The 18,950-nt window shown below is 38.5% G+C and overlaps 27 non-coding genes across 27 annotated transcripts; 16 read left to right on the plus strand and 11 right to left on the minus strand.

Annotated features, from left to right (window-relative positions):
• The first annotated feature begins 551 nt into the window (after nucleotides 1–551).
• TRNAQ-CUG (transfer RNA glutamine (anticodon CUG)) lies at nucleotides 552–623 on the plus strand. Its single transcript has one exon. It is a non-coding gene; the product is annotated as a tRNA-Gln (tRNA).
• Nucleotides 624–1,534: 911 nt separating this feature from the next.
• Nucleotides 1,535–1,606, plus strand: TRNAQ-CUG (transfer RNA glutamine (anticodon CUG)). The gene has a single exon. It is a non-coding gene; the product is annotated as a tRNA-Gln (tRNA).
• A 702-nt stretch (nucleotides 1,607–2,308) lies between these two features.
• On the minus strand, nucleotides 2,309–2,417 carry TRNAL-CAA (transfer RNA leucine (anticodon CAA)). Its single transcript has 2 exons — nucleotides 2,380–2,417; nucleotides 2,309–2,354 (listed from the first exon to the last, which is right to left on the minus strand). It is a non-coding gene; the product is annotated as a tRNA-Leu (tRNA).
• A 161-nt stretch (nucleotides 2,418–2,578) lies between these two features.
• Nucleotides 2,579–2,650, plus strand: TRNAQ-CUG (transfer RNA glutamine (anticodon CUG)). The gene has a single exon. It is a non-coding gene; the product is annotated as a tRNA-Gln (tRNA).
• A 707-nt stretch (nucleotides 2,651–3,357) lies between these two features.
• On the minus strand, nucleotides 3,358–3,466 carry TRNAL-CAA (transfer RNA leucine (anticodon CAA)). Its single transcript has 2 exons — nucleotides 3,429–3,466; nucleotides 3,358–3,403 (listed from the first exon to the last, which is right to left on the minus strand). It is a non-coding gene; the product is annotated as a tRNA-Leu (tRNA).
• Nucleotides 3,467–3,627: 161 nt separating this feature from the next.
• TRNAQ-CUG (transfer RNA glutamine (anticodon CUG)) lies at nucleotides 3,628–3,699 on the plus strand. The gene has a single exon. It is a non-coding gene; the product is annotated as a tRNA-Gln (tRNA).
• Nucleotides 3,700–4,401: 702 nt separating this feature from the next.
• Nucleotides 4,402–4,510, minus strand: TRNAL-CAA (transfer RNA leucine (anticodon CAA)). The gene is made up of 2 exons: nucleotides 4,473–4,510; nucleotides 4,402–4,447 (listed from the first exon to the last, which is right to left on the minus strand). It is a non-coding gene; the product is annotated as a tRNA-Leu (tRNA).
• Nucleotides 4,511–4,671: 161 nt separating this feature from the next.
• TRNAQ-CUG (transfer RNA glutamine (anticodon CUG)) lies at nucleotides 4,672–4,743 on the plus strand. Its single transcript has one exon. It is a non-coding gene; the product is annotated as a tRNA-Gln (tRNA).
• Nucleotides 4,744–5,445: 702 nt separating this feature from the next.
• Nucleotides 5,446–5,554, minus strand: TRNAL-CAA (transfer RNA leucine (anticodon CAA)). Its single transcript has 2 exons — nucleotides 5,517–5,554; nucleotides 5,446–5,491 (listed from the first exon to the last, which is right to left on the minus strand). It is a non-coding gene; the product is annotated as a tRNA-Leu (tRNA).
• Nucleotides 5,555–5,715: 161 nt separating this feature from the next.
• TRNAQ-CUG (transfer RNA glutamine (anticodon CUG)) lies at nucleotides 5,716–5,787 on the plus strand. Its single transcript has one exon. It is a non-coding gene; the product is annotated as a tRNA-Gln (tRNA).
• Nucleotides 5,788–6,494: 707 nt separating this feature from the next.
• TRNAL-CAA (transfer RNA leucine (anticodon CAA)) lies at nucleotides 6,495–6,603 on the minus strand. The gene is made up of 2 exons: nucleotides 6,566–6,603; nucleotides 6,495–6,540 (listed from the first exon to the last, which is right to left on the minus strand). It is a non-coding gene; the product is annotated as a tRNA-Leu (tRNA).
• Nucleotides 6,604–7,569: 966 nt separating this feature from the next.
• TRNAL-CAA (transfer RNA leucine (anticodon CAA)) lies at nucleotides 7,570–7,678 on the minus strand. Its single transcript has 2 exons — nucleotides 7,641–7,678; nucleotides 7,570–7,615 (listed from the first exon to the last, which is right to left on the minus strand). It is a non-coding gene; the product is annotated as a tRNA-Leu (tRNA).
• A 161-nt stretch (nucleotides 7,679–7,839) lies between these two features.
• On the plus strand, nucleotides 7,840–7,911 carry TRNAQ-CUG (transfer RNA glutamine (anticodon CUG)). Its single transcript has one exon. It is a non-coding gene; the product is annotated as a tRNA-Gln (tRNA).
• A 783-nt stretch (nucleotides 7,912–8,694) lies between these two features.
• Nucleotides 8,695–8,803, minus strand: TRNAL-CAA (transfer RNA leucine (anticodon CAA)). The gene is made up of 2 exons: nucleotides 8,766–8,803; nucleotides 8,695–8,740 (listed from the first exon to the last, which is right to left on the minus strand). It is a non-coding gene; the product is annotated as a tRNA-Leu (tRNA).
• A 161-nt stretch (nucleotides 8,804–8,964) lies between these two features.
• Nucleotides 8,965–9,036, plus strand: TRNAQ-CUG (transfer RNA glutamine (anticodon CUG)). Its single transcript has one exon. It is a non-coding gene; the product is annotated as a tRNA-Gln (tRNA).
• Nucleotides 9,037–9,743: 707 nt separating this feature from the next.
• On the minus strand, nucleotides 9,744–9,852 carry TRNAL-CAA (transfer RNA leucine (anticodon CAA)). Its single transcript has 2 exons — nucleotides 9,815–9,852; nucleotides 9,744–9,789 (listed from the first exon to the last, which is right to left on the minus strand). It is a non-coding gene; the product is annotated as a tRNA-Leu (tRNA).
• A 161-nt stretch (nucleotides 9,853–10,013) lies between these two features.
• TRNAQ-CUG (transfer RNA glutamine (anticodon CUG)) lies at nucleotides 10,014–10,085 on the plus strand. The gene has a single exon. It is a non-coding gene; the product is annotated as a tRNA-Gln (tRNA).
• A 969-nt stretch (nucleotides 10,086–11,054) lies between these two features.
• TRNAQ-CUG (transfer RNA glutamine (anticodon CUG)) lies at nucleotides 11,055–11,126 on the plus strand. The gene has a single exon. It is a non-coding gene; the product is annotated as a tRNA-Gln (tRNA).
• Nucleotides 11,127–12,103: 977 nt separating this feature from the next.
• On the plus strand, nucleotides 12,104–12,175 carry TRNAQ-CUG (transfer RNA glutamine (anticodon CUG)). The gene has a single exon. It is a non-coding gene; the product is annotated as a tRNA-Gln (tRNA).
• Nucleotides 12,176–12,882: 707 nt separating this feature from the next.
• TRNAL-CAA (transfer RNA leucine (anticodon CAA)) lies at nucleotides 12,883–12,991 on the minus strand. The gene is made up of 2 exons: nucleotides 12,954–12,991; nucleotides 12,883–12,928 (listed from the first exon to the last, which is right to left on the minus strand). It is a non-coding gene; the product is annotated as a tRNA-Leu (tRNA).
• A 161-nt stretch (nucleotides 12,992–13,152) lies between these two features.
• On the plus strand, nucleotides 13,153–13,224 carry TRNAQ-CUG (transfer RNA glutamine (anticodon CUG)). Its single transcript has one exon. It is a non-coding gene; the product is annotated as a tRNA-Gln (tRNA).
• A 783-nt stretch (nucleotides 13,225–14,007) lies between these two features.
• On the minus strand, nucleotides 14,008–14,116 carry TRNAL-CAA (transfer RNA leucine (anticodon CAA)). Its single transcript has 2 exons — nucleotides 14,079–14,116; nucleotides 14,008–14,053 (listed from the first exon to the last, which is right to left on the minus strand). It is a non-coding gene; the product is annotated as a tRNA-Leu (tRNA).
• Nucleotides 14,117–14,277: 161 nt separating this feature from the next.
• Nucleotides 14,278–14,349, plus strand: TRNAQ-CUG (transfer RNA glutamine (anticodon CUG)). The gene has a single exon. It is a non-coding gene; the product is annotated as a tRNA-Gln (tRNA).
• A 707-nt stretch (nucleotides 14,350–15,056) lies between these two features.
• Nucleotides 15,057–15,165, minus strand: TRNAL-CAA (transfer RNA leucine (anticodon CAA)). The gene is made up of 2 exons: nucleotides 15,128–15,165; nucleotides 15,057–15,102 (listed from the first exon to the last, which is right to left on the minus strand). It is a non-coding gene; the product is annotated as a tRNA-Leu (tRNA).
• A 161-nt stretch (nucleotides 15,166–15,326) lies between these two features.
• Nucleotides 15,327–15,398, plus strand: TRNAQ-CUG (transfer RNA glutamine (anticodon CUG)). Its single transcript has one exon. It is a non-coding gene; the product is annotated as a tRNA-Gln (tRNA).
• A 969-nt stretch (nucleotides 15,399–16,367) lies between these two features.
• Nucleotides 16,368–16,439, plus strand: TRNAQ-CUG (transfer RNA glutamine (anticodon CUG)). The gene has a single exon. It is a non-coding gene; the product is annotated as a tRNA-Gln (tRNA).
• A 977-nt stretch (nucleotides 16,440–17,416) lies between these two features.
• TRNAQ-CUG (transfer RNA glutamine (anticodon CUG)) lies at nucleotides 17,417–17,488 on the plus strand. Its single transcript has one exon. It is a non-coding gene; the product is annotated as a tRNA-Gln (tRNA).
• Nucleotides 17,489–18,950: the final 1,462 nt, after the last annotated feature.

Raw genomic sequence — 18,950 nt, forward strand, 5'->3', positions numbered from 1 at the left:
GCATCACATTAAGACAATGTTAGTCTACGGCACAGAGAATGACTTCAAAGAAGGATACATGCCGTAGGGTTTAACAACCAGCGAATAATGACACCCCAAAAGAACAGAATCCAGAAAATAATCTTTGAAATTTCATCATCAGAAGCATTCAGAGTTAAAGATAATGATCAATTCTAAACACCTGCTACGAAGCCACAATGGGCAAATGACTTTAGAGAAGGTGTCATACTGCAACTGCCTAGACGATGAATTCTTCTGCCCATTAAAAAGTGATAATTTTCCTATTTTAAATGTAAAAGGACCCACGCCTCCATGTGGAGACCAGAACACCCATATTGTGGAAGAAGTTGATCTTGAGTCTGGCGCCTTAGACCGCTCGGCCATTCTGACACTGCGTGTAAGCTGATTTGGCAGGAAAAGTCTGCTACTTGTGCAAAGTCTACATTTTCCTTACTATTACCCACTTTTATTGAAGTTGAGTGAGAGGTGATATTCTACCGTTATCGAAGATCTGAGATCCAGGCATTCTACCAGTTGGTGGCATTGTGTGGGGTTCCATGGTGTAATGGTTAGCACTCTGGACTCTGAATCCAGCGATCCGAGTTCAAATTTCAGTGGGACCTGCTTTTAAAAATTTCACATCAAGAGAAAGCAACAGTCAAAAAAACATTCTTTCTTAAAATCCAATTTAAGCATATATAATCTGCCGATGCCAAATTGGAGTCAGCCATCTCGACATTAGATACCAAACACATTTTTCTTCAATAGAATTCTGGCATCTGCTTGGTTTCATTTCTTTCAAGCATGTATGCATACCTTCATTTCTTAACCATGGGTATGGACCAGGCCAACATAAATCCTTTGGTATTTGGTATCAATGCCTAGATGATGCAGTCTAATGATATTATAAAGTGATTAGTTTCCTATTTTAAATGGAAAATTATGGATCATTCCTGGTCAGAATCGTTAATCCCCAACGGAGAGCATCACATTAAGACAATGTTAGTCTACGGCACAGAGAATGACTTCAAAGAAGGATACATGCCATAGGGTTTAACAACCAGCGAATAATGACACCCCAAAAGAACAGAATCCAGAAAATAATCTTTGAAATTTCATCATCAGAAGCATTCAGAGTTAAAGATAATGATCAATTCTAAACACCTGCTATGAAGCCACAATGGGCAAATGACTTTAGAGAAGGTGTCATACTGCAACTGCCTAGACGATGAATTCTTCTGCCCATTAAAAAGTGATAATTTTCCTATTTTAAATGTAAAAGGACCCACGCCTCCATGTGGAGACCATAACACCCATATTGTGGAAGAAGTTGATCTTGAGTCTGGCGCCTTAGACCGCTCGGCCATTCTGACACTGTGTGTATGCTGATTTGGCAGGAAAAGTCTGCTACTTGTGCAAAGTCTACATTTTCCTTACTATTACCCACTTTTATTGAAGTTGAGTGAGAGGTGATATTCTACCGTTAGCGAAGATCTGAGATCCAGGCATTCTACCAGTTGGTAGCATCGTGTGGGGTTCCATGGTGTAATGGTTAGCACTCTGGACTCTGAATCCAGCGATCCGAGTTCAAATCTCGGTGGGACCTGCGTAATTCTTTTAAAAATTTCACATCAAGAGAAAGCAACAGTCAACATTCTTTCTTAAAATCCAATTTAAGCATATATAATCTGCCGATGCCAAATTGGAGTCAGCCATCTCGACATTAGATACCAAACACATTTTTCTTCTATAGAATTCTGGCATCTGCTTGGTTTCATTTCTTTCAAGAATTTATGCATACCTTCATTTCTTAACCATGGGTATGGACCAGGCCAACATAAATCCGTTGGTATTTGGTATCAATGCCTAGATGATGCAGTCTAATGATATTATAAAGTGATTAGTTTCCTATTTTAAATGGAAAATGATGGATCATTCCTGGTCAGAATCGTTAATCCCCAACGAAGAGCATCACATTAAGACAATGTTAGTCTACGGCACAGAGAATGACTTCAAAGAAGGATACATGCCGTGGGGTTTAACAACCAGCGAATAATGACACCCCAAAAGAACAGAATCCAGAAAATAATCTTTGAAATTTCATCATCAGAAGCATTCAGACTTAAAGATAATGATCAATTCTTAACACCTGCTATGAAGCCACAATGGGCAAATGACTTTAGAGAAGGTGTCAAACTGCAACTGCCTAGACGATGAATTCCTCTGCCCATTAAAAAGTGATAATTTTCCTATTTTAAATGTAAAAGGATGGAATTTTAAGAATGAAAAGCAAAAAACGTGAAAGAGCTGTCAGAAGTGGGATTTGAACCCACGCCTCCATGTGGAGACCAGAACACCCATATTGTGGAAGAAGTTGATCTTGAGTCTGGCGCCTTAGACCGCTCGGCCATTCTGACACTGTGTGTAAGCTGATTTGGCAGGAAAAGTCTGCTACTTGTGCAAAGTCTACATTTTCCTTACTATTACCCACTTTTATTGAAGTTGAGTGAGAGGTGATATTCTACCGTTATCGAAGATCTGAGATCCAGGCGTTCTACCAGTTGGTAGCATCGTGTGGGGTTCCATGGTGTAATGGTTAGCACTCTGGACTCTGAATCCAGTGATCCGAGTAAAAATCTCGGTGGGACCTGCGTCATTCTTTTAAAAATTTCACATCAAGAGAAAGCAACAGTCAAAAAAACATTCTTTCTTAAAATCCAATTTAAGCATATATAATCTGCCGATGCCAAATTGGAGTCAGCCATCTCGACATTAGATACCAAACACATTTTTCTTCAATAGAATTCTGGCATCTGCTTGGTTTCATTTCTTTCAAGCATTTATGCATACCTTCATTTCTTAACCATGGGTATGGACCAGGCCAACATAAATCCTTTGGTATTTGGTATCAATGCCTAGATGATGCAGTCTAATGATATTATAAAGTGATTAGTTTCCTATTTTAAATGGAAAATGATGGATCATTCCTGGTCAGAATCGTTAATCCCCAACGAAGAGCATCACATTAAGACAATGTTAGTCTACGGCACAGAGAATGACTTCAAAGAAGGATACATGCCATAGGGTTTAACAACCAGCGAATAATGACACCCCAAAAGAACAGAATCCAGAAAATAATCTTTGAAATTTCATCATCAGAAGCATTCAGACTTAAAGATATTTATCAATTCTAAACATCTGCTATGAAGCCACAATGGGCAAATGACTTTAGAGAAGGTGTCATACTGCAACTGCCTAGACGATGAATTCTTCTGCCCATTAAAACGTGATAATTTTCCTATTTTAAATGTAAAAGGATGGAATTTTAAGAATGAAAAGCAAAAAATGTGAAAGAGCTGTCAGAAGTGGGATTTGAACCCACGCCTCCATGTGGAGACCAGAACACCCATATTGTGGAAGAAGTTGATCTTGAGTCTGGCGCCTTAGACCGCTCGGCCATTCTGACACTGCGTGTAAGCTGATTTGGCAGGAAAAGTCTGCTACTTGTGCAAAGTCTACATTTTCCTTACTATTACCTGCTTTTATTGAAGTTGATTGAGAGGTGATATTCTACCGTTATCGAAGTTCTGAGATCCAGGCGTTCTACCAGTTGGTGGCATCGTGTGGGGTTCCATGGTGTAATGGTTAGCACTCTGGACTCTGAATCCAGCGATCCAAGTTCAAATCTCGGTGGGACCTGCGTAATTCTTTTAAAAATTTCACATCAAGAGAAAGCAACAGTCAACATTCTTTCTTAAAATCCAATTTAAGCATATATAATCTGCCGATGCCAAATTGGAGTCAGCCATCTCGACATTAGATACCAAACACATTTTTCTTCAATAGAATTCTGGCATCTGTTTGGTTTCATTTCTTTCAAGAATTTATGCATACCTTCATTTCTTAACCATGGGTATGGACCAGGCCAACATAAATCCTTTGGTATTTGGTATCAATGCCTAGATGATGCAGTCTAATGATATTATAAAGTGATTAGTTTCCTATTTTAAATGGAAAATGATGGATCATTCCTGGTCAGAATCGTTAATCCCCAACGAAGAGCATCACATTAAGACAATGTTAGTCTACGGCACAGAGAATGACTTCAAAGAAGGATACATGCCTTAGGGTTTAACAACCAGCGAATAATGACACCCCAAAAGAACAGAATCAAGAAAATAATCTTTGAAATTTCATCATCAGAAGCATTCAGAGTTAAAGATAATGACCAATTCTAAACACCTGCTATGAAGCCACAATGGGCAAATGACTTTAGAGAAGGTGTCATACTGCAACTGCCAAGACGATGAATTCTTCTGCCCATTAAAAAGTGATAATTTTCCTATTTTAAATGTAAAAGGATGGAATTTTAAGAATGAACAGCAAAAAATATGAAAGAGCTGTCAGAAGTGGGACTTGAACCCACGCCTCCATGTGGAGACCAGAACACCCATATTGTGAAAGAAGTTGATCTTGAGTCTGGCGCCTTAGACCGCTCGGCCATTCTGACACTGCGTGTAAGCTGATTTGGCAGGAAAAGTCTGCTACTTGTGCAAAGTCTACATTTTCCTTACTATTACCCACTTTTATTGAAGTTGAGTGAGAGGTGATATTCTACCGTTATCTAAGATCTGAGATCCAGGCATTCTACCAGTTGGTGGCATCGTGTGGGGTTCCATGGTGTAATGGTTAGCACTCTGGACTCTGAATCCAGCGATCCGAGTTCAAATCTCGGTGGGACCTGCGTAATTCTTTTAAAAATTTCACATCAAGAGAAAGCAACAGTCAACATTCTTTCTTAAAATCCAATTTAAGCATATATAATCTGCCGATGCCAAATTGGAGTCAGCCATCTCGACATTAGATACCAAACACATTTTTCTTCAATAGAATTCTGGCATCTGCTTGGTTTCATTTCTTTCAAGAATTTATGCATACCTTCATTTCTTAACCATGGGTATGGACCAGGCCAACATAAATCCTTTGGTATTTGGTATCAATGCCTAGATGATGCAGTCTAATGATATTATAAAGTGATTAGTTTCCTATTTTAAATGGAAAATGATGGATCATTCCTGGTCAGAATCGTTAATCCCCAACGAAGAGCATCACATTAAGACAATGTTAGTCTACGGCACAGAGAATGACTTCAAAGAAGGATACATGCCGTAGGGTTTAACAACCAGCGAATAATGACACCCCAAAAGAACAGAATCCAGAAAATAATCTTTGAAATTTCATCATCAGAAGCATTCAGAGTTAAAGATAATGATCAATTCTAAACACCTGCTATGAAGCCACAATGGGCAAATGACTTTAGAGAAGGTGTCATACTGCAACTGCCTAGACGATGAATTCTTCTGCCCATTAAAAAGTGATAATTTTCCTATTTTAAATGTAAAAGGATGGAATTTTAAGAATGAACAGCAAAAAATATGAAAGAGCTGTCAGAAGTGGGACTTGAACCCACGCCTCCATGTGGAGACCAGAACACCCATATTGTGGAAGAAGTTGATCTTGAGTCTGGCGCCTTAGACCGCTCAGCCATTCTGACACTGCGTGTTAGCTGATTTGGCAGGAAAAGTCTGCTACTTGTGCAAAGTCTACATTTTCCTTACTATTACCCACTTTTATTGAAGTTGAGTGAGAGGTGATATTCTATCGTTATCGAAGATCTGAGATCCAGGCGTTCTACCAGTTGGTAGCATCGTGTGGGGTTCCATGGTGTAATGGTTAGCACTCTGGACTCTGAATCCAGCGATCCGAGTTAAAGTCTCGGTGAGACCTGCGTCATTCTTTTAAAAATTTCACATCAAGAGAAAGCAACAGTCAAAAAAACATTCTTTCTTAAAATCCAATTTAAGCATATATAATCTGCCGATACCAAATTGGAGTCAGCCATCTCGACATTAGATACCAAACACATTTTTCTTCAATAGAATTCTGGCATCTGCTTGGTTTCATTTCTTTCAAGCATTTATGCATACCTTCATTTCTTAACCATGGGTATGGACCAGGCCAACATAAATCCTTTGGTATTTGGTATCAATGCCTAGATGATGCAGTCTAATGATATTATAAAGTGATTAGTTTCCTATTTTAAATGGAAAATGATGGATCATTCCTGGTCAGAATCGTTAATCCCCAACGAAGAGCATCACATTAAGACAATGTTAGTCTACGGCACAGAGAATGACTTCAAAGAAGGATACATGCCGTAGGGTTTAACAACCAGCGAATAATGACACCCCAAAAGAACAGAATCCAGAAAATAATCTTTGAAATTTCATCATCAGAAGCATTTAGACTTAAAGATATTTATCAATTCTAAACACCTGCTATGAAGCCACAATGGGCAAATGACTTTAGAGAAGGTGTCATACTGCAACTGCCTAGACGATGAATTCTTCTGCCCATTAAAAAGGGATAATTTTCCTATTTTAAATGTAAAAGGATGGAATTTTAAGAATGAAAAGCAAAAAATGTGAAAGAGCTGTCAGAAGAGGGATTTGAACCCACGCCTCCATGTGGAGACCAGAACACCCATATTGTGGAAGAAGTTGATCTTGAGTCTGGCGCCTTAGACCGCTCGGCCATTCTGACACTGCGTGTAAGCTGATTTGGCAGGAAAAGTCTGCTACTTGTGCAAAGTCTACATTTTCCTTACTATTACCCGCTTTTATTGAAGTTGATTGAGAGGTGATATTCTACCGTTATCGAAGTTCTGAGATCCAGGCGTTCTACCAGTTGGTAGCATCGTGTGGGGTTCCATGATGTAATGGTTAGCACTCTGGACTCTGAATCCAGCGATCCGAGTTCAAATCTGAATCCAGCGATCCGAGTTCAAACCTCGGTGGGACCTGCGTAATTCTTTTAAAAATTTCACATCAAGAGAAAGCAACAGTCAAAAAAACATTCTTTCTTAAAATCCAATTTAAGCATATATAATCTGCCGATGCCAAATTGGAGTCAGCCATCTCGACATTAGATACCAAACACATTTTTCTTCAATAGAATTCTGGCATCTGCTTGGTTTCATTTCTTTCAAGCATTTATGCATACCTTCATTTCTTAACCATGGGTATGGACCAGGCCAACATAAATCCTTTGGTATTTGGTATCAATGCCTAGATGATGCAGTCTAATGATATTATAAAGTGATTAGTTTCCTATTTTAAATGGAAAATGATGGATCATTCCTTGTCAGAATCGTTAATCCCCAACGAAGAGCATCACATTAAGACAATGTTAGTCTACGGCACAGAGAATGACTTCAAAGAAGGATACATGCCGTAGGGTTTAACAACCAGCGAATAATGACACCCCAAAAGAACAGAATCCAGAAAATAATCTTTGAAATTTCATCATCAGAAGCATTCAGACTTAAATATAATGATCAATTCTAAACACCTGCTATGAAGCCACAATGGGCAAATGACTTTAGAGAAGGTGTCATACTGCAACTGCCTAAACTATGAATTCCTCTGCCCATTAAAAAGTGATAATTTTCCTATTTGAAATGTAAAAGGATGGAATTTTAAGAATGAACAGCAAAAAATATGAAAGAGCTGTCAGAAGTGGGATTTGAACCCACGCCTCCATGTGGAGACCAGAACACCCATATTGTGGAAGAAGTTGATCTTGAGTCTGGCGCCTTAGACCGCTCGGCCATTCTGACACTGTGTGTAAGCTGATTTGGCAGGAAAAGTCTGCTACTTGTGCAAAGTCTACATTTTCCTTACTATTACCCACTTTTATTGAAGTTGAGTGAGAGGTGATATTCTACCGTTATCGAAGATCTGAGATCCAGGCGTTCTACCAGTTGGTAGCATCGTGTGGGGTTCCATGGTGTAATGGTTAGCACTCTGGACTCTGAATCCAGCGATCCGAGTTAAAGTCTCGGTGGGACCTGCGTCATTCTTTTAAAAATTTCGCATCAAGAGAAAGCAACAGTCAAAAAAACATTCTTTCTTAAAATCCAATTTAAGCATATATAATCTGCCGATACCAAATTGGAGTCAGCCATCTCGACATTAGATACCAAACACATTTTTCTTCAATAGAATTCTGGCATCTGCTTGGTTTCATTTCTTTCAAGCATTTATGCATACCTTCATTTCTTAACCATGGGTATGGACCAGGCCAACATAAATCCTTTGGTATTTGGTATCAATGCCTAGATGATGCAGTCTAATGATATTATAAAGTGATTAGTTTCCTATTTTAAATGGAAAATGATGGATCATTCCTGGTCAGAATCGTTAATCCCCAACGAAGAGCATCACATTAAGACAATGTTAGTCTACGGCACAGAGAATGACTTCAAAGAAGGATACATGCCGTAGGGTTTAACAACCAGCGAATAATGACACCCCAAAAGAACAGAATCCAGAAAATAATCTTTGAAATTTCATCATCAGAAGCATTTAGACTTAACCCCTTAAGGACACATGACATGTGTGACACGTCATGATTCCCTTTTATTCCAGAAGTTTGGTCCTTAAGGGGTTAAAGATATTTATCAATTCTAAACACCTGCTTTGAAGCCACAATGGGCAAATGACTTTAGAGAAGGTGTCATACTGCAACTGCCTAGACGATGAATTCTTCTGCCCATTAAAAAGTGATAATTTTCCTATTTTAAATGTAAAAGGATGGAATTTTAAGAATGAAAAGCAAAAAATGTGAAAGAGCTGTCAGAAGAGGGATTTGAACCCACGCCTCCATGTGGAGACCAGAACACCCATATTGTGGAAGAAGTTGATCTTGAGTCTGGCGCCTTAGACCGCTCGGCCATTCTGACACTGTGTGTAAGCTGATTTGGCAGGAAAAGTCTGCTACTTGTGCAAAGTCTACATTTTCCTTACTATTACCCACTTTTATTGAAGTTGAGTGAGAGGTGATATTCTACCGTTATCGAAGAACTGAGATCCAGGAGTTCTACCAGTTGGTAGCATCGTGTGGGGTTCCATGGTGTAATGGTTAGCACTCTGGACTCTGAATCCAGCGATCCGAGTTAAAATCTCGGTGGGACCTGCGTCATTCTTTTAAAAATTTCATATCAAGAGAAAGCAACAGTCAAAAAAACTTTCTTTCTTAAAATCCAATTTAAGCATATATAATCTGCCGATGCCAAATTGGAGTCAGCCATCTCGACATTAGATACCAAACACATTTTTCTTTAATAGAATTCTGGCATCTGCTTGGTTTCATTTCTTTCAAGCATTTATGCATACCTTCATTTCTTAACCATGGGTATGGACCAGGCCAACATAAATCCTTTGGTATTTGGTATCAATGCCTAGATGATGCAGTCTAATGATATTATAAAGTGATTAGTTTCCTATTTTAAATGGAAAATGATGGATCATTCCTGGTCAGAATCGTTAATCCCCAACGAAGAGCATCACATTAAGACAATGTTAGTCTACGGCACAGAGAATGACTTCAAAGAAGGATACATGCCGTAGGGTTTAACAACCAGCGAATAATGACACCCCAAAAGAACAGAATCCAGAAAATAATCTTTGAAATTTCATCATCAGAAGCATTCAGACTTAAAGATATTTATCAATTCTAAACATCTGCTATGAAGCCACAATGGGCAAATGACTTTAGAGAAGGTGTCATACTGCAACTGCCTAGACGATGAATTCTTCTGCCCATTAAAAAGTGATAATTTTCCTATTTTAAATGTAAAAGGATGGAATTTTAAGAATGAAAAGCAAAAAATGTGAAAGAGCTGTCAGAAGTGGGATTTGAACCCACGCCACCATGTGGAGACCAGAACACCCATATTGTGGAAGAAGTTGATCTTGAGTCTGGCGCCTTAGACCGCTCGGCCATTCTGACACTGCGTGTAAGCTGATTTGGCAGGAAAAGTCTGCTACTTGTGCAAAGTCTACATTTTCCTTACTATTACCCGCTTTTATTGAAGTTGATTGAGAGGTGATATTCTACCGTTATCGAAGTTCTGAGATCCAGGCGTTCTACCAGTTGGTAGCATCGTGTGGGGTTCCATGATGTAATGGTTAGCACTCTGGACTCTGAATCCAGCGATCCGAGTTCAAATCTCGGTGGGACCTGCGTAATTCTTTTAAAAATTTCACATCAAGAGAAAGCAACAGTCAAAAAAACATTCTTTCTTAAAATCCAATTTAAGCATATATAATCTGCCGATGCCAAATTGGAGTCAGCCATCTCGACATTAGATACCAAACACATTTTTCTTCAATAGAATTCTGGCATCTGCTTGGTTTCATTTCTTTCAAGCATTTATGCATACCTTCATTTCTTAACCATGGGTATGGACCAGGCCAACATAAATCCTTTGGTATTTGGTATCAATGCCTAGATGATGCAGTCTAATGATATTATAAAGTGATTAGTTTCTTATTTTAAATGGAAAATGATCCTGGTCAGAATCGTTAATCCCCAACGAAGAGCATCACATTAAGATAATGTTAGTCTACGGCACAGAGAATGACTTCAAAGAAGGATACATGCCGTAGGGTTTAACAACCAGCAAATAATGACACCCCAAAAGAACAGAATCCAGAAAATAATCTTTGAAATTTCATCATCAGAAGCATTCAGACTTAAAGATAATGATCAATTCTAAACACCTGCTATGAAGCCACAATGGGCAAATGACTTTAGAGAAGGTGTCATACTGCAACTGCCTAGACGATGAATTCTTCTGCCCATTAAAAAGTGATAATTTTCCTATTTTAAATGTAAAAGGATGGAATTTTAAGAATGAACAGCAAAAAATTTGAAAGAGCTTTCAGAAGTGCGATTTGAACCCACGCTTCCATGTGGAGACCAGAACACCCATATTGTGGAAGAAGTTGATCTTGAGTCTGGCGCCTTAGACCGCTCGGCCATTCTGACACTGCGTGTAAGCTGATTTGGCAGGAAAAGTCTGCTACTTGTGCAAAGTCTACATTTTCCTTACTATTACCCGCTTTTATTGAAGTTGATTGAGAGGTGATATTCTACCGTTATCGAAGTTCTGAGATCCAGGCGTTCTACCAGTTGGTAGCATCGTGTGGGGTTCCATGATGTAATGGTTAGCACTCTGGACTCTGAATCCAGCGATCCGAGTTCAAATCTCGGTGGGACCTGTGTAATTCTTTTAAAAATTTCACATCAAGAGAAAGCAACAGTCAAAAAAACATTCTTTCTTAAAATCCAATTTAAGCATATATAATCTGCCGATGCCAAATTGGAGTCAGCCATCTCGACATTAGATACCAAACACATTTTTCTTCAATAGAATTCTGGCATCTGCTTGGTTTCATTTCTTTCAAGCATTTATGCATACCTTCATTTCTTAACCATGGGTATGGACCAGGCCAACATAAATCCTTTGGTATTTGGTATCAATGCCTAGATGATGCAGTCTAATGATATTATAAAGTGATTAGTTTCCTATTTTAAATGGAAAATGATGGATCATTCCTGGTCAGAATCATTAATCCCCAACGAAGAGCATCACATTAAGATAATGTTAGTCTACGGCACAGAGAATGACTTCAAAGAAGGATACATGCCGTAGGGTTTAACAACCAGCGAATAATGACACCCCAAAAGAACAGAATCCAGAAAATAATCTTTGAAATTTCATCATCAGAAGCATTCAGACTTAAAGATAATGATCAATTCTAAACACCTGCTATGAAGCCACAATGGGCAAATGACTTTAGAGAAGGTGTCATACTGCAACTGCCTAGACGATGAATTCTTCTGCCCATTAAAAAGTGATAATTTTCCTATTTTAAATGTAAAAGGATGGAATTTTAAGAATGAACAGCAAAAAATGTGAAAGAGCTGTCAGAAGTGCGATTTGAACCCACGCTTCCATGTGGAGACCAGAACACCCATATTGTGGAAGAAGTTGATCTTGAGTCTGGCGCCTTAGACCGCTCGGCCATTCTGACACTGTGTGTAAGCTGATTTGGCAGGAAAAGTCTGCTACTTGTGCAAAGTCTACATTTTCCTTACTATTACCCACTTTTATTGAAGTTGAGTGAGAGGTGATATTCTACCGTTATCGAAGATCTGAGATCCAGGCGTTCTACCAGTTGGTAGCATTGTGTGGGGTTCCATGGTGTAATGGTTAGCACTCTGGACCCTGAATCCAGCGATCCGAGTTAAAATCTCGGTGGGACCTGCGTCATTCTTTTAAAAATTTTACATCAAGAGAAAGCAACAGTCAAAAAAACATTCTTTCTTAAAATCCAATTTAAGCATATATAATCTGCCGATGCCAAATTGGAGTCAGCCATCTCGACATTAGATACCAAACACATTTTTCTTCAATAGAATTCTGGCATCTGCTTGGTTTCATTTCTTTCAAGCATTTATGCATACCTTCATTTCTTAACCATGGGTATGGACCAGGCCAACATAAATCCTTTGGTATTTGGTATCAATGCCTAGATGATGCAGTCTAATGATATTATAAAGTGATTAGTTTCCTATTTTAAATGGAAAATGATGGATCATTCCTTGTCAGAATCGTTAATCCCCAACGAAGAGCATCACATTAAGACAATGTTAGTCTACGGCACAGAGAATGACTTCAAAGAAGGATACATGCCGTAGGGTTTAACAACCAGCGAATAATGACACCCCAAAAGAACAGAATCCAGAAAATAATCTTTGAAATTTCATCATCAGAAGCATTCAGACTTAAATATAATGATCAATTCTAAACACCTGCTATGAAGCCACAATGGGCAAATGACTTTAGAGAAGGTGTCATACTGCAACTGCCTAAACTATGAATTCCTCTGCCCATTAAAAAGTGATAATTTTCCTATTTGAAATGTAAAAGGATGGAATTTTAAGAATGAACAGCAAAAAATATGAAAGAGCTGTCAGAAGTGGGATTTGAACCCACGCCTCCATGTGGAGACCAGAACACCCATATTGTGGAAGAAGTGGATCTTGAGTCTGGCGCCTTAGACCGCTCGGCCATTCTGACACTGTGTGTAAGCTGATTTGGCAGGAAAAGTCTGCTACTTGTGCAAAGTCTACATTTTCCTTACTATTACCCACTTTTATTGAAGTTGAGTGAGAGGTGATATTCTACCGTTATCGAAGATCTGAGATCCAGGCGTTCTACCAGTTGGTAGCATCGTGTGGGGTTCCATGGTGTAATGGTTAGCACTCTGGACTCTGAATCCAGCGATCCGAGTTAAAGTCTCGGTGGGACCTGCGTCATTCTTTTAAAAATTTCGCATCAAGAGAAAGCAACAGTCAAAAAAACATTCTTTCTTAAAATCCAATTTAAGCATATATAATCTGCCGATACCAAATTGGAGTCAGCCATCTCGACATTAGATACCAAACACATTTTTCTTCAATAGAATTCTGGCATCTGCTTGGTTTCATTTCTTTCAAGCATTTATGCATACCTTCATTTCTTAACCATGGGTATGGACCAGGCCAACATAAATCCTTTGGTATTTGGTATCAATGCCTAGATGATGCAGTCTAATGATATTATAAAGTGATTAGTTTCCTATTTTAAATGGAAAATGATGGATCATTCCTGGTCAGAATCGTTAATCCCCAACGAAGAGCATCACATTAAGACAATGTTAGTCTACGGCACAGAGAATGACTTCAAAGAAGGATACATGCCGTAGGGTTTAACAACCAGCGAATAATGACACCCCAAAAGAACAGAATCCAGAAAATAATCTTTGAAATTTCATCATCAGAAGCATTTAGACTTAACCCCTTAAGGACACATGACATGTGTGACACGTCATGATTCCCTTTTATTCCAGAAGTTTGGTCCTTAAGGGGTTAAAGATATTTATCAATTCTAAACACCTGCTTTGAAGCCACAATGGGCAAATGACTTTAGAGAAGGTGTCATACTGCAACTGCCTAGACGATGAATTCTTCTGCCCATTAAAAAGTGATAATTTTCCTATTTTAAATGTAAAAGGATGGAATTTTAAGAATGAAAAGCAAAAAATGTGAAAGAGCTGTCAGAAGAGGGATTTGAACCCACGCCTCCATGTGGAGACCAGAACACCCATATTGTGGAAGAAGTTGATCTTGAGTCTGGCGCCTTAGACCGCTCGGCCATTCTGACACTGTGTGTAAGCTGATTTGGCAGGAAAAGTCTGCTACTTGTGCAAAGTCTACATTTTCCTTACTATTACCCACTTTTATTGAAGTTGAGTGAGAGGTGATATTCTACCGTTATCGAAGAACTGAGATCCAGGAGTTCTACCAGTTGGTAGCATCGTGTGGGGTTCCATGGTGTAATGGTTAGCACTCTGGACTCTGAATCCAGCGATCCGAGTTAAAATCTCGGTGGGACCTGCGTCATTCTTTTAAAAATTTCATATCAAGAGAAAGCAACAGTCAAAAAAACTTTCTTTCTTAAAATCCAATTTAAGCATATATAATCTGCCGATGCCAAATTGGAGTCAGCCATCTCGACATTAGATACCAAACACATTTTTCTTCAATAGAATTCTGGCATCTGCTTGGTTTCATTTCTTTCAAGCATTTATGCATACCTTCATTTCTTAACCATGGGTATGGACCAGGCCAACATAAATCCTTTGGTATTTGGTATCAATGCCTAGATGATGCAGTCTAATGATATTATAAAGTGATTAGTTTCCTATTTTAAATGGAAAATGATGGATCATTCCTGGTCAGAATCGTTAATCCCCAACGAAGAGCATCACATTAAGACAATGTTAGTCTACGGCACAGAGAATGACTTCAAAGAAGGATACATGCCGTAGGGTTTAACAACCAGCGAATAATGACACCCCAAAAGAACAGAATCCAGAAAATAATCTTTGAAATTTCATCATCAGAAGCATTCAGACTTAAAGATATTTATCAATTCTAAACATCTGCTATGAAGCCACAATGGGCAAATGACTTTAGAGAAGGTGTCATACTGCAACTGCCTAGACGATGAATTCTTCTGCCCATTAAAAAGTGATAATTTTCCTATTTTAAATGTAAAAGGATGGAATTTTAAGAATGAAAAGCAAAAAATGTGAAAGAGCTGTCAGAAGTAGGATTTGAACCCACGCCACCATGTGGAGACCAGAACACCCATATTGTGGAAGAAGTTGATCTTGAGTCTGGCGCCTTAGACCGCTCGGCCATTCTGACACTGCGTGTAAGCTGATTTGGCAGGAAAAGTCTGCTACTTGTGCAAAGTCTACATTTTCCTTACTATTACCCGCTTTTATTGAAGTTGATTGAGAGGTGATATTCTACCGTTATCGAAGTTCTGAGATCCAGGCGTTCTACCAGTTGGTAGCTTCGTGTGGGGTTCCATGATGTAATGGTTAGCACTCTGGACTCTGAATCCAGCGATCCGAGTTCAAATCTCGGTGGGACCTGCGTAATTCTTTTAAAAATTTCACATCAAGAGAAAGCAACAGTCAAAAAAACATTCTTTCTTAAAATCCAATTTAAGCATATATAATCTGCCGATGCCAAATTGGAGTCAGCCATCTCGACATTAGATACCAAACACATTTTTCTTCAATAGAATTCTGGCATCTGCTTGGTTTCATTTCTTTCAAGCATTTATGCATACCTTCATTTCTTAACCATGGGTATGGACCAGGCCAACATAAATCCTTTGGTATTTGGTATCAATGCCTAGATGATGCAGTCTAATGATATTATAAAGTGATTAGTTTCTTATTTTAAATGGAAAATGATCCTGGTCAGAATCGTTAATCCCCAACGAAGAGCATCACATTAAGATAATGTTAGTCTACGGCACAGAGAATGACTTCAAAGAAGGATACATGCCGTAGGGTTTAACAACCAGCAAATAATGACACCCCAAAAGAACAGAATCCAGAAAATAATCTTTGAAATTTCATCATCAGAAGCATTCAGACTTAAAGATAATGATCAATTCTAAACACCTGCTATGAAGCCACAATGGGCAAATGACTTTAGAGAAGGTGTCATACTGCAACTGCCTAGACGATGAATTCTTCTGCCCATTAAAAAGTGATAATTTTCCTATTTTAAATGTAAAAGGATGGAATTTTAAGAATGAACAGCAAAAAATTTGAAAGAGCTTTCAGAAGTGCGATTTGAACCCACGCTTCCATGTGGAGACCAGAACACCCATATTGTGGAAGAAGTTGATCTTGAGTCTGGCGCCTTAGACCGCTCGGCCATTCTGACACTGCGTGTAAGCTGATTTGGCAGGAAAAGTCTGCTACTTGTGCAAAGTCTACATTTTCCTTACTATTACCCGCTTTTATTGAAGTTGAGTGAGAGGTGATATTCTACCGTTATCGAAGTTCTGAGATCCAGGCGTTCTACCAGTTGGTAGCATCGTGTGGGGTTCCATGATGTAATGGTTAGCACTCTGGACTCTGAATCCAGCGATCCGAGTTCAAATCTCGGTGGGACCTGTGTAATTCTTTTAAAAATTTCACATCAAGAGAAAGCAACAGTCAAAAAAACATTCTTTCTTAAAATCCAATTTAAGCATATATAATCTGCCGATGCCAAATTGGAGTCAGCCATCTCGACATTAGATACCAAACACATTTTTCTTCAATAGAATTCTGGCATCTGCTTGGTTTCATTTCTTTCAAGCATTTATGCATACCTTCATTTCTTAACCATGGGTATGGACCAGGCCAACATAAATCCTTTGGTATTTGGTATCAATGCCTAGATGATGCAGTCTAATGATATTATAAAGTGATTAGTTTCCTATTTTAAATGGAAAATGATGGATCATTCCTGGTCAGAATCGTTAATCCCCAACGAAGAGCATCACATTAAGATAATGTTAGTCTACGGCACAGAGAATGACTTCAAAGAAGGATACATGCCGTAGGGTTTAACAACCAGCGAATAATGACACCCCAAAAGAACAGAATCCAGAAAATAATCTTTGAAATTTCATCATCAGAAGCATTCAGACTTAAAGATAATGATCAATTCTAAACACCTGCTATGAAGCCACAATGGGCAAATGACTTTAGAGAAGGTGTCATACTGCAACTGCCTAGACGATGAATTCTTCTGCCCATTAAAAAGTGATAATTTTCCTATTTTAAATGTAAAAGGATGGAATTTTAAGAATGAACAGCAAAAAATGTGAAAGAGCTGTCAGAAGTGCGATTTGAACCCACGCTTCCATGTGGAGACCAGAACACCCATATTGTGGAAGAAGTTGATCTTGAGTCTGGCGCCTTAGACCGCTCGGCCATTCTGACACTGTGTGTAAGCTGATTTGGCAGGAAAAGTCTGCTACTTGTGCAAAGTCTACATTTTCCTTACTATTACCCACTTTTATTGAAGTTGAGTGAGAGGTGATATTCTACCGTTATCGAAGATCTGAGATCCAGGCGTTCTACCAGTTGGTAGCATTGTGTGGGGTTCCATGGTGTAATGGTTAGCACTCTGGACCCTGAATCCAGCGATCCGAGTTAAAATCTCGGTGGGACCTGCGTCATTCTTTTAAAAATTTTACATCAAGAGAAAGCAACAGTCAAAAAAACATTCTTTCTTAAAATCCAATTTAAGCATATATAATCTGCCGATGCCAAATTGGAGTCAGCCATCTCGACATTAGATACCAAACACATTTTTCTTCAATAGAATTCTGGCATCTGCTTGGTTTCATTTCTTTCAAGCATTTATGCATACCTTCATTTCTTAACCATGGGTATGGACCAGGCCAACATAAATCCTTTGGTATTTGGTATCAATGCCTAGATGATGCAGTCTAATGATATTATAAAGTGATTAGTTTCCTATTTTAAATGGAAAATGATGGATCATTCCTGGTCAGAATCGTTAATCCCCAACGAAGAGCATCACATGAAGACAATGTTAGTCTACGGCACAGAGAATGACTTCAAAGAAGGATACATGCCGTAGGGTTTAACAACCAGCGAATAATGACACCCCAAAAGAACAGAATCCAGAAAATAATCTTTGAAATTTCATCATCAGAAGCATTCAGACTTAAAGATATTTATCAATTCTAAACACCTGCTATGAATCGTTAATCACCAACGAAGAGCATCACATTAAGACAATGTTAGTCTACGGCACAGAGAATGACTTCAAAGAAGGATACATGCCGTAGGGTTTAACAACCAGTGAATAATGACACCCCAAAAGAACAGAATCCAGAAAAGAATCTTTGAAATTTCATCATCAGAAGCATTCAGACTTAAAGATAATGATCAATTCTAAACACCTGCTATGAAGCCACAATGGTCAAATGACTTTATAGAAGGTGTCATACTGCACCTGTTGAGAATAATGACTGAATGTTTGAAATCTGTATTAAGGATAGATAAAAGTGCAATGGGGAAAATTGCTCCATAAGAACTGTTGACTTCAACTTGGGAATATAAAAATTTCTTAAAGCCAGTGAAAAAATAAAACTCATCAGAAATTTCAAAGCACAATATAATCACTGTTTCTAAATTATAGCGAAGTCACATGTGCAGTTTAAGAATAAAAACTGGCATTGTCACACAATGAGCTTGCTTGGACTCAAACCCAGGTCGCAAGAATGGGAATCTTGTATGATAACCCTACAAGACTAGCGCAATCTTAATGGGTGTAGTCTAACTGTCAAGATGCACTCTTTGAGCATTGCTCTAACATGTTCTGTTGTAAAAATATACTACACACCATTCGGGAATAAAGTCATAATAGTCATGTGGTAAAAGGGTGAAAACCTTAATTCTCCACCTCAATGTTTACCTTATCATTTGGGTTCAATGCCTAGACGATGAATTCTTCTGCCCATTAAAAAGTGATAATTTTCATATTTTAAATGTAAAAGGATGGAATTTTAAGAATGAAAAGCATGTTCTGTTGTAAAAATAAACTACACACCATTCGGGAATAAAGTCATAATAGTCATGTGGTAAAAGGGTGAAAACCTTAAT

Source organism: Pelobates fuscus, chromosome 2, assembly GCF_036172605.1.
Source record: "Pelobates fuscus isolate aPelFus1 chromosome 2, aPelFus1.pri, whole genome shotgun sequence".
In the NCBI taxonomy this organism is placed as follows: Eukaryota; Metazoa; Chordata; class Amphibia; order Anura; family Pelobatidae; genus Pelobates; species Pelobates fuscus.